This window comes from Pseudochaenichthys georgianus, chromosome 7 (assembly GCF_902827115.2).
Source record: "Pseudochaenichthys georgianus chromosome 7, fPseGeo1.2, whole genome shotgun sequence".
Lineage (NCBI taxonomy): Eukaryota > Metazoa > Chordata > Actinopteri > Perciformes > Channichthyidae > Pseudochaenichthys > Pseudochaenichthys georgianus.
The window spans coordinates 1433711-1446505 of NC_047509.1; the positions used below are offsets into that span (position 1 = coordinate 1433711).

Here is a 12795-nt window from a genome sequence, read left to right on the forward strand (position 1 = left end):
ATCAGCCGCTGTCTTTTTATACAAAGGAATGAATGGTAATAGCGACGGCTCTCGCGTTGGGCGTCCTGAATGTGTCCGTCGAGCTGCTTCCTGTTGTTCACGTTCACTTTGGGAGGAACAGGTTTCGTGTGTTTTGTCTTAGGATATAGAGAACCGCAGTGACGCGTCCTAAAACCCGGAAGTAAAGTCCTTCCGGTTCCTTCGTCAACAACGCAATGCAATCTCTCCATAGGGTTTAGGAAACATCTGGAACTAAGGTCTGTGGTTGAAACACATTGAAGAGACGGGTCAGGTTCTGTTCAGCCGGATAATCTCCACGTGTCTGCCCTACTTTTATCATTTCCTAATCATAAATCTCGTCGCCAGAAGCAAAATGCTAACGTTATGCTAAAAAGGAGCTACAGCAGGGTCGCTGCTTCAACGTCACGCCAACGAAGCGTTAGTTTGAGCACTCTGCAGGAGGCAGGGACTTGCTTTCAAGCAGAACAGAAAACTAACTCAGAGGAGTGTTTCACGTGTTCGGCGTAATGACGTACAACGGCCTCCACGACTTCTGGAGTCCTATCCAGCCACTTGGTAACAACCATCGTTTCTCAGACACGTCAACTCTTCAGAAATCACCAGCGCGGTCCCTGCGGATGATTTAATGTCGTAGAGCAAAACGTGATCCGTCTCTTCGATCGGTCTCAACCACAGACCTTAGTTCAGCTACTTTCCTAAACCCTACGGAGAGATCCCATTGCTTTTTATCGAAGGAACCGGACGTGGTAAAAATGTTAACTTACTTCCGGGTTTTTAGGACGCGTCACTGCGCCGCTCTATAGGAGGTATTGCTCATCATCATCATGGTGGGATTTTTTTAAGAAGCTCTGTACCAAACAGCTCCACAGTACTTTAATTTAAAACGGTATTGTAACGCTTTCATCCCGTATTTTCGCACTAGTACATATTACAATTTTCATCAAATTCCCATTATTGAGCCCTAGAACCGCCTGAATTTCAGATTGTGTGCATTTTAATAACCACACAGTTATTTGTGACTACAGCTCATTATAATGGATGAAATTGGGGCAATAGTTATTGAGTTATCTGATCTGAGAAGGAAGTTAATATTCTGGGAAAACACCGACTTTTCCAAGACATTCGTAGATTAATGAAACATTATTTTAATTCTATTTCAGAGAGTACGACGGCATATTAGGGTCAATTAAATAAACAATAATATAACAAAGTAAGGGGTGATATTCCGAGAGCTGAAAGGCCTTGTAGGTTAGGGGGTTACGGAGATGGTTTAGAGCAGGGGTGTCAAACTCAATTTCTTCGCGGGCCACATCAGCATTATGGTTTCACTCAAAGGGCCGGTTGTAACTTTAAGACTATATATCAAAATACCTATATAAATATCTTAATATATATCAAATAATGTATTCTATGACATTATTGCCTCTGCATTGGACTATTATCGGATAGGGTAATAATTCATAATTAACTACGTCTGAAAGCAGAAGTCTAGGGCAAATCATTGCAAGTCTCTTCAGTGAGAATGTTACAAAATGATTTAAAAAAAAAAATCTACTTCTGAGAAAAAAATTAATATTTTGAAGAAAATAAGTCAAATTCTGAGAAAAAGTCTAACTTTCAGATGCATTGTGGGATATGTAGTTTATAGGCAAACGTGCTTCTGTAAATCGGCATTTGTAACCCGTATAATAATACATTATATTCTTTGCAATCTCTCGAGGGGCCGCATGACATGAAGTCCGCTCGGACCCGGATTTGGCCCCCGGGCCTTGAGTTTGGCCACCCCTGGTTTAGAGGAAATAATGAATTTAGGAGATTAAAATCACACATTTACGGGGAAGAAAAGTGTGATTATCGGCACTTCGTTGTTGTTTTACTCCTGCAGATCGGACATGGATGATAAAATACAAAAAACAATAACAAAATAATGTTTGTTTTCCTCCCAAAGTAACAAATATCTTCGGGGTTTTTTTATGTCTTTATCGGAATCAAGAACAACGAACAAGAGTTAACTTTTTTTATTTTTTGTTTTGGGAACTTTAAAAAAAAAAAGTTTATATATTAATATATCGGTTGTTTTTATTTAATGTGGGAATGAAAGGCTGTTGTTGGTGGCGGAGAAACAGGAAGCTCCGTTACAAGTTATTATCCTGTTGGTTTGATTCATTTTCATATTTTAATTTGGGAAATAAAAATGAATCGTAAACTGAGAGCCGTCGAGCAGAAATATTTGTACTTTATTTAATTTTTGTATTCTGTTATCTTAGGTGTGTGTGTGTGTGTGGGGGGGGTGTGTGTGTGTGTCAGGATAAATAAAGTTAAGACCACTCATTTTATGATACATTTAATTAAAAAAATGATATTTATTTTCTGCTATTTTAAAATGAAGACGAAACATTTAGAGAATAAAAAATGTAGTAAGTTGCAAAAAGAGATATTTTGCTTTTACAATTTTGAAAATATGCATTTTTTTCATGACTCAAAGTAAAAATCACTACAGACGAGTTCTTCAGAAATCACAGGATTAATGATGTTGTTTGTATTGTGTTGTCTTCCTCCTGTGGTGGGATCGTTCTGACGGGACGGACGGGTTTGATAGTTGTTGCACTCGTTGCCTCTGAACCTGTAAATACTTCTTTTGGTAAAGTTTTATATAAACATGAACTCAAAGACTCTGCAGTTTGTCTTAATTTGTAGTTTAAAGGTCACCTAATTAAATCCTCTTCTCCATGTCTCTTCTACATCAACATGTGTCCCCCTTCTCTTCATGTCTCTCTACATCACATGTGTCCCCTCTTCTTCATGTCTCTTCTACATCAACATGTGTCCCCTCTTCTTCATGTCTCTTCTCATCAACATGTGTCCCCTCTTCTTCATGTCTCTTCTTCATCAACATGTGTCCCCTCTTCTTCATGTCTCTTCTACATCAACATGTGTCCCCTCTTCTCCATGTCTCCTCTACATCATCATGTGTCCCCTCTTCTTCATGTCTCTTCTCCATCAACGTGTCCCCTCTTCGTCTGTCTCTTCTACATCAACATGTGTCCCCTCTTCTTCATGTCTCTTCTCATCAACATGTGTCCCCTCTTCTTCATGTCTCTTCTACATCAACATGTGTCCCCTCTTCTTCATGTCTCTTTACATCAACATGTGCCCCTCTTCTCATGTCTCTTCTACATCAACATGTGTCCCCTCTTCCCATGTCTCCTCTTTGGTTGAGGAAATATTATTTTGCAAAGCTTGAAGGTAGGACCACAGGAAGAGACATTTTCCAAGTTTTAGATGAGTCCATCATCTCAAACGGACTTGACTGGTCTCGTTGTGTGGTGTGTGCTCAGACGGGGCAGCGGGGCTGTGAAAGGCAAAGAAAGCGACAGCTTCGATCAGGCAGAAGGCCCCAAATGTAAAGTGGCACTGCATGTCCATCGCGAGTCATGCGACCTGGTACTTGTACACATCATTTAAAAACAGGGGGGTCCCGCCAGAGGGTAATGCTATATGGGGTCCTTGGCATGGCAACGTTGGGAACCCCTAGAGCTTGTACTGGCATATGATTATATTGGGCTGACGCTTCCGTCGAAGCTTCAAAAGTTGAACATTGCTCAACTTTTGAAGCGAGCAAAGCTACGTTTCTCCCACAATGCAGTTCGGCGAAGCGTGACGTCACCCCCATTCAAAGTGAATGGGCAGAAGCTATTGTGTAGGGGCCGCTACTAAACAACCTCTGAAATGAACCAATCAGAATCGAGTATCAACTAAGCCGTGTAATAAGAGCTGATTAATGACCGATCCTTGGTGTATTCCCCCCCCAGGTGCAGCAGGAGGGGAAGAAGGAGGAGGGTGTGTCGGACGGCACCAACCAGAACTACACCATGGGCCTGGTTGCCGTGGTGATCAGCTGCTTGTCGTCGGGATTCGCCGGCGTCTACTTTGAGAAGATCCTGAAGGGCACCTCGGGTCCGTGTGGATGAGGAACGTCCAACTGGGCTTGTTCGGCATCACGCTCGGCATGCTGGGACTTTGGTGGAACGACGGAGACGCCATCGCCGAGCGCGGCTTCTTTTTCGGCTACACGGGGGCATGGTGTGGTGCGTCATCTTCAACCAGGCGTTCGGAGGGCTGCTGGTTGCCGTGGTGGTGAAATACGCCGACAACATCCTGAAGGGTTTCGCCACGTCCTTCTCCATCATCGTCTCCACGGTGACGTCCATCTACCTGTTCGGTTTCCACGTGGACCTGCTTTCACGGTGGGGGGGGCTTGTGATCGGAGCCGTCTACATGTACAGCTCCCCAAAGCGGCGCCCAGCTCCTCGTCCCCTTCCACCGCCTCGTCCCCTTCCTCCTCCTCTTCCCCTTCCTCGGCGTCTTCAGCGTTGAACGGAGGCGTCGAGATGGAGGCGTTTCTGCCAAAGTCAGTGCTGGTGAAGTGACTCCGTGTCTGTTTCCTCCTAACTCTCTGGAACTTTCTCTGAGTTCTCTCTAACTTTATCGCCTCCTCCTGGTCTTTTGCTGACCTCCTCCTGACCCCTAACCTCCTCCTGACTTCCTCCTCTCCTCCATGTGAAGGACAGTTAGTTAAAAGGACTCGACAAATGAGAGAACTCCTTCCCGATCTCCTGCTCAGCTTCTCCTAACTCTCTGGAACTTTCTCTGAGTTTCTAACCTCCTTTTGACCTCTGACCTCCTCCTGACTTCCTCCTGACCTCCTCTGGACTTTAGGACAACCTGGCCGCAGTCAAATATATACAAAAATACATCCTTTGTCTTTTCCTTCAATGGAAGATGTCATGATGTGAAGGGGGGTTAGTTAAAAGGACTCGACGAATGAGAGTTTACACACTTCCTCCTAAACTTTTTTAAAGAGTTTTCTCTAACTTTAAAACCTCCTCCTGGCCTCCTTTTGACCTCCTCTTGACCTCCTTTTGACCTCCTCTTGACCTCCCACCTCCTCATGACTTCCCCCCCCTTCTTGTGACCTCCTCTGGACTTTAGGACATCCGGGCACGACGTAGCCGGCTAACCTTCATGTGGATATAACGACTAAAAAGGAGAATAATTACACATGCAGAAAGTTACATTAATTTACTGTTATGTTTCCAAAGTGTGCTAAAAACTCACGTTATTGTATGATAATAATAATAATGTATATAACGCTCTTTAAAATACGTCTCGAGGTGCTTCACGTCGAGGGGACACACATCACAAACCGAAGAACCATTTGAATATAGGTGTACGATAAATAAAACAAGGTGCAACTAATTCACGTTTGCTGCTGCAAGGAATTGTGGGACAGCATTATCTCCTTTCCTTTAGCAAAGGATGGTCCGGTATCTCCTTTGCTTAAGGAGACGAGAAGGGGAAGTAAAGGAAGCTCCAAACAGCTTAATGATCTGAGGTCAGTTAGAAGCTTTTTATATGGAGGGAATATTGACCGACTATCTCCTGGATTCATCTCACGCTGATGTCTCCTAGATTTCATGACTTTTCCCTGACCTCCTTTCCTTCTTCCTCCTCGCCTCCTCCTGAGCTCAGCCTCTTAAAAAAACTGACATTTGTGGAGAACAAACTCTTCATCCTCCTCCTCCTCCTCCTTTCAAAACCTCCTGTCTGCGGCTTTTCATCTCCTGAACTCTAAACAAAGACATCCTCCTCGCCTCCTTTTTCCTCTTGCTGTGTGGTGCAGAGGAGAGACTTTGCTTTCCTGCTTCCTCTGCTGAAGCCCCTTCTAACTCTTGATGATGAAGAGGAGGAGGAAGAGGAGGGAAACTCCTTAAAACGTCTTCTGCTCTTCCTCCCTAAAACCCTAACGTCTCTCTCCTCTCTCCTCCCCCTCCAACCTCAGAGATAAAGCGCGAGGCGTCGAGTCTCCTCCCCTCGCCGTCTCCATCACAGACTAAAGCACAACAGATGGAGCATGATGATGATGAGGAGGAGGATGAAGACCACCTGTCTGTCTGTCTGTTTCCTCTCTGCCTTAAAACTCTTGACTTTACTAACTGAATGAAACGAGGAGAAGCCTTACGGGATATATGTCTGATCCTCTGTCTTCACTGAGCAGCCGCAAATATACAATATTATCATCGTTTTTTATTTGCAATTAAGGATTTATTTTTGCTAATTGATCTCAGATTTGTATACAAATTATTATTGTATTTTTGTATTAAAAAAAATGGTGTTAAATAAGATAGAAAAATATCCCACAGTCCAACATTTGATTTAGTCCATTTTATTTTTATTCTTTCAGGTTATTTATAGATTTTTTTCTTCTAATTTAGTTATTTTTGTTAACCGTCTCACGACGAGGACAACGCATGGTATTAAGGTTTCTCAAAATATGTGAAAAAAGTCTCGTCAAAAACTGAGATATTTAGGTAAAAAATGCAAAACGACGAAAAAATCTACAAATAAAAGTAGAATTAAAATATTGACATTTCTTCCAAACACGTCCAAAACTCGTAAATAAAATCAATAGTGATGAATAAATAAAACTCTGACACAAGAGAGTGTGCACATGTATTTATTTCGTTGACAAATCAAAGTTTTTCAAAATATGCCAAAAACGTACGATTTTGTTGTTGTTGTTGCGAAATAGTGAACAAGTCAAAAACGGAGATATAAGGTATAAAAGCCAAACAAAGATCCCCACTTCCAAAGCTCACATAAATAAAACCCTCAAAATATCTGACACAAGAAACATCTTCACACACTTCCTAGCCTACTTGGCGCTGGAAATAAAAGGATTTCTGTGTCAACATTTCTCACAGGATTTGAATATGAAAGCATCTTCAGACCTTATTTCCTCTGTCACACTCTCCCGATGCTCCGTTCGGAGAGTACAAACACCCCATAAGGATTTCACGAGACATTTCTGACTTCCTGTTCTCGCTTCAGAGCTGATTTCATCTCCTAAAAGTCTACTATTCGGAGAGAAAAGTGCCAAAAAACCCTATAATGTTTCAAATGAAAGCGGCTGCCTTATCTCGCCTTCAAAAAGACACGTCATTTATATTCGACACTCGGAAGGAGAGACCTGATTTCATCTCCTTAGGAATCTACTATTCGGAGAGAAAAGAGTCCCAAAAACCCCCTGAAAACGTTTTGAATGGAAGTCGCTCTGCTCAGTGAAGACAGGTCAGAGGTCGCGCCCCTCTTGCTGTCGGCGTCGCTCTGAGACGTTTGTTTTCGGTGCCTTTTTGTATTCATCTGTACAGAAAGCCATACGATTGTTAGCCGTGCAGTTCTCTCTCAAACCGCCGGATCTAAGAACTCTCCGTGTTTCTCTTCACTTGAAAGGACTCGAAGCGTCTCCTCGAATCAGCCGCTGTCTTTTTATACAAAGGAATGAATGGTAATAGCGACGGCTCTCGCGTTGGGCGTCCTGAATGTGTCCGTCGAGCTGCTTCCTGTTGTTCACGTTTCACTTTGGGAGGAACAGGTTTCGTGTGTTTTGTCTTAGGATATAGAGAACCGCAGTGACGCGTCCTAAAACCCGGAAGTAAACTCCTTCCGGTTCCTTCGTCAACAACCCAATGCAATCTCTCCATAGGGTTTAGGAAACATCTGGAACTACGGTCTGTGGTTGAAACACATTGAAGAGACGGGTCAGGTTCTGTTCAGCCGGATAATCTCCACGTGTCTGCCCTACTTTTATCATTTCCTAATCATAAATCTCGTCGCCAGAAGCAAAATGCTAACGTTATGCTAAAAAGGAGCTACAGCAGGGTCGCTGCTTCAACGTCACGCCAACGAAGCGTTAGTTTGAGCACTCTGCAGGAGGCAGGGACTTGCTTTCAAGCAGAACAGAAACTAACTCAGAGGAGTGTTCACGTGTTCGGCGTAATGACGTACAACGGCCTCCACGACTTCTGGAGTCCTATCCAGCCACTTGGTAACAACCATCGTTTCTCAGACACGTCCACTCTTCAGAAATCACCAGCGCGGTCCCTGCGGATGATTTAATGTCGTAGAGCAAAACGTGATCCGTCTCTTCGATGCGTCTCAACCACAGACCTTAGTTCAGCTACTTTCCTAAACCCTACGGAGAGATCCCATTGCTTTTTATCGAAGGAACCGGACGTGGTAAAAATGTTAACTTACTTCCGGGTTTTAGGACGCGTCACTGCGCCGCTCTATAGGAGGTATTGCTCATCATCATCATGGTGGGATTTTTTTAAGAAGCTCTGTACCAAACAGCTCCACAGTACTTTAATTTAAAACGGTATTGTAACGCTTTCATCCCGTATTTTCGCACTAGTACATATTACAATTTTCATCAAATTCCCATTATTGAGCCCTAGAACCGCCTGAATTTCAGATTGTGTGCATTTTAATAACCACACAGTTATTTGTGACTACAGCTCATTATAAATGGATGAAATTGGGGCAATAGTTATTGAGTTATCTGATCTGAGAAGGAAGTTAATATTCTGGGAAAACACCGACTTTTCCAAGACATTCGTAGATTAATGAAACATTATTTTAATTCTATTTCAGAGAGTACGACGGCATATTAGGGTCAATTAAATAAACAATAATATAACAAAGTAAGGGGTGATATTCCGAGAGCTGAAAGGCCTTGTAGGTTAGGGGGTTACGGAGATGGTTTAGAGCAGGGGTGTCAAACTCAATTTCTTCGCGGGCCACATCAGCATTATGGTTTCACTCAAAGGGCCGGTTGTAACTTTAAGACTATATATCAAAATACCTATATAAATATTTAATATATATCAAATAATGTATTCTATGACATTATTGCCTCTGCATTGGACTATTATCGGATAGGGTAATAACTTCATAATTAACTACGTCTGAAAGCAGAAGTCTAGGGCAAATCATTGCAAGTCTCTTCAGTGAGAATGTTACAAAATGATTTAAAAAAAAAATCTAATTCTGAGAAAAAAATTAATATTTTGAAGAAAATAAGTCAAATTCTGAGAAAAAAGTCAACTTTCAGATGCATTGTGGGATATGTAGTTTATAGGCAACGTGCTTCTGTAAATCGGCATGTAACCGTATAATAAACATTATATTCTTTGCAATCTCTCGAGGGGCCGCATGAAATGAAGTCGCGGACCGGATTTGGCCCCCGGGCCTTGAGTTTGACACCCCTGGTTTAGAGGAAATAATGAATTTAGGAGATTAAAATCACACATTTACGGGGAAGAAAGTGTGATTTATCGGCACTTCGTTGTTGTTTTACTCCTGCAGATCGACATGGAGATAAAATACAAAAAACAATAACAAAATAATGTTTGTTTTCCTCCCAAAGTAAACAAATATCTTCGGGTTTTTTTATGTCTTTATCGGAATCAAGAAAAGAACAAGAGTTAACTTTTTTATTTTTTGTTTTGGGAACTTTAAAAAAAAAAGTTTATATATTAATATATCGGTTGTTTTTATTTAATGTGGGAATGAAAGGCTGTTTGTTGGTGGCGGAGAAACAGGAAGCTCCGTTACAAGTTATTATCCTGTTGGTTTGATTCATTTTCATATTTTAATTTGGGAAATAAAAATGAATCGTAAACTGAGAGCCGTCGAGCAGAAATATTTGTACTTTATTTAATTTTTTGTATTCTGTTATCTTAGGTGTGTGTGTGTGTGTGTGTGGGGGGGGTGTGTGTGTGTGTCAGGATAAATAAAGTTAAGACCACTCATTTTATGATACATTTAATTAAAAAAATGATATTTATTTTCTGCTATTTTAAAATGAAGACGAAACATTTAGAGAATAAAAAATGTAGTAAGTTGCAAAAAGAGATATTTTGCTTTTACAATTTTGAAAATATGCATTTTTTTCATGACTCAAAGTAAAAATCACTACAGACGAGTTCTTCAGAAATCACAGGATTAATGATTTGTTGTTATTGTTGTTGTCTTCCTCCTGTGTGTGGGATCGTTCTGACGGGACGGACGGGTTTGATAGTTGTTGCACTCGTTGCCTCTGAACCTGTAAATACTTCTTTTGGTAAAGTTTTATATAAACATGAACTCAAAGACTCTGCAGTTTGTCTTAATTTGTAGTTTAAAGGTCACCTATTATTAAATCCTCTTCTCCATGTCTCTTCTACATCAACATGTGTCCCCTCTTCTTCATGTCTCCTTCTACATCAACATGTGTCCCCTCTTCTTCATGTCTCTTCTACATCAACATGTGTCCCCTCTTCTTCATGTCTCTTCTTCATCAACATGTGTCCCCTCTTCTTCATGTCTCTTCTTCATCAACATGTGTCCCCTCTTCTTCATGTCTCTTCTACATCAACATGTGTCCCCTCTTCTCCATGTCTCCTCTACATCATCATGTGTCCCCTCTTCTTCATGTCTCTTCTACATCAACGTGTGTCCCCTCTTCTTCATGTCTCTTCTACATCAACATGTGTCCCCTCTTCTTCATGTCTCTTCTTCATCAACATGTGTCCCCTCTTCTTCATGTCTCTTCTACATCAACATGTGTCCCCTCTTCTTCATGTCTCTTCTACATCAACATGTGTCCCCTCTTCTTCATGTCTCTTCTACATCAACATGTGTCCCCTCTTCTCATGTCTCCTCTACATCAACATGTGTCCCCTCTTCTTCATGTCTCTTCTACATCAACGTGTGTCCCCTCTTCTTCATGTCTCTTCTTCATCAACACGTGTCCCCTCTTCTCCATGTCTCTTCTACATCAACATGTGTCCCCTCTTCTTCATGTCTCTTCTTCATCAACATGTGTCCCCTCTTCTTCATGTCTCTTCTACATCAACATGTGTCCCCTCTTCTTCATGTCTCTTCTACATCAACATGTGTCCCCTCTTCTTCATGTCTCTTCTACATCAACATGTGTCCCCTCTTCTTCATGTCTCTTCTACATCAACACGTGTCCCCTCTTCTTCATGTCTCTTCTACATCAACATGTGTCCCCTCTTCTTCATGTCTCTTCTTCATCAACATGTGTCCCCTCTTCTTCATGTCTCTTCTACATCAACATGTGTCCCCTCTTCTTCATGTCTCTTCTACATCAACATGTGTCCCCTCTTCTTCATGTCTCTTCTACATCAACATGTGTCCCCTCTTCTTCATGTCTCTTCTACATCAACATGTGTCCCCTCTTCTTCATGTCTCTTCTTCATCAACATGTGTCCCCTCTTCTTCATGTCTCTTCTACATCAACATGTGTCCCCTCTTCTTCATGTCTCTTCTACATCAACATGTGTCCCCTCTTCTTCATGTCTCTTCTACATCAACATGTGTCCCCTCTTCTTCATGTCTCTTCTACATCAACATGTGTCCCCTCTTCTTCATGTCTCTTCTTCATCAACATGTGTCCCCTCTTCTTCATGTCTCTTCTACATCAACATGTGTCCCCTCTTCTTCATGTCTCTTCTACATCAACATGTGTCCCCTCTTCTTCATGTCTCTTCTACATCAACACGTGTCCCCTCTTCTTCATGTCTCTTCTACATCAACATGTGTCCCCTCTTCTTCATGTCTCTTCTTCATCAACATGTGTCCCCTCTTCTTCATGTCTCTTCTACATCAACATGTGTCCCCTCTTCTTCATGTCTCTTCTACATCAACATGTGTCCCCTCTTCTTCATGTCTCTTCTACATCAACACGTGTCCCCTCTTCTTCATGTCTCTTCTACATCAACATGTGTCCCCTCTTCTTCATGTCTCTTCTACATCAACATGTGTCCCCTCTTCTTCACGTCTCTTCTACATCAACATGTGTCCCTCTCTTCTTCATGTCTCTTCTACATCAACATGTGTCCCCTCTTCTTCATGTCTCTTCTACATCAACATGTGTCCCCTCTTCTTCATGTCTCTTCTACATCAACATGTGTCCCCTCTGTGGAAAGAGACTCTGAAAGTCTCAGGAACAAAGATTCTCTCTCTTTTTGATCCATTTCTATAAAAACCTGTCTGAAAATGAGCTGATCAGATTTTGGCCACTTGATGATGTCATAACGATGTGTTGTCTTGTGTAACCATTAGCCAATCAGCAACCAAGGTAACCCCCCCCCCCCCACCTTATCACCTGAATCTCCTCTAGAGCTCCATTGAGTTCTTTGTAACCAAATGTCTCTCAGAGGGGCGTGGGGAGGGGCTCCTTATTTTCATCTAAAGCAGGGGTGGGGAACCTCCGGCATACGGCCCGGGAGAGAATTTGGTACGGCCCTCGAGGTAATTTATAAACACACGCAAAAAAGAAAAGAAATCTAGAAATCTAGACCGCAAACAAATTAAACAAGCGAATGCCTGTTTTTCCTGGCCACGGTCAGGGTCCGTGAACACAACACGAGCCTAACGTGTCATCACGTGGTATATGTCTCGTCCGACAGGGGTTTAGAGCTGACGGAGAGCACCAGGACGTCGCTCCGGGCCGGGCCTTCACAAAGGAGCCGTACACATGCCGCAGTTTTTGCGTGGCTGTCTTTAGTTGAAAGCCCAGTGGCGATCTGTTCATCTGTCATTCTGATCATACAGTCAATAACTTTGTTGTTATTAGCATCTGGTTAGTTAGTTAGTTAGCTAGCTATGCTAACGAATATAAGAAGCTTTTTCTACAACCAGTGAGGTAAAGGCACATCTTTATATGATCATTATAGTTATAAAAAAATAAGAGAATAAAGTAAACAGGTATAAAATACTATATGACAGTAAAAAAAAGTTGTTATTAATAAACAAGAATACAGTTTGAAAGGAGAGTGATTTGTAAAATATCCATAAAGAAAAAATAATCTGTTTACAGTTCTGTTTCATATGTTGAGAGATTATCCATAGATCTCTTAACGTTGC

General features: G+C 41.9%; 1 long non-coding RNA gene and 1 pseudogene across 1 annotated transcript; both read left to right on the forward strand.

Annotated features, from left to right (window-relative positions):
- The first annotated feature begins 527 nt into the window (after positions 1–527).
- LOC117449530 (UDP-galactose translocator-like) lies at positions 528–4311 on the forward strand (annotated as a pseudogene).
- Positions 4312–4316: 5 nt separating this feature from the next.
- Positions 4317–10008, forward strand: LOC139434168 (uncharacterized). The gene is made up of 2 exons (XR_011643583.1): positions 4317–4432; positions 5864–10008. It is a non-coding gene; the product is annotated as an uncharacterized lncRNA (long non-coding RNA).
- The last annotated feature ends 2787 nt before the right edge of the window (positions 10009–12795 follow it).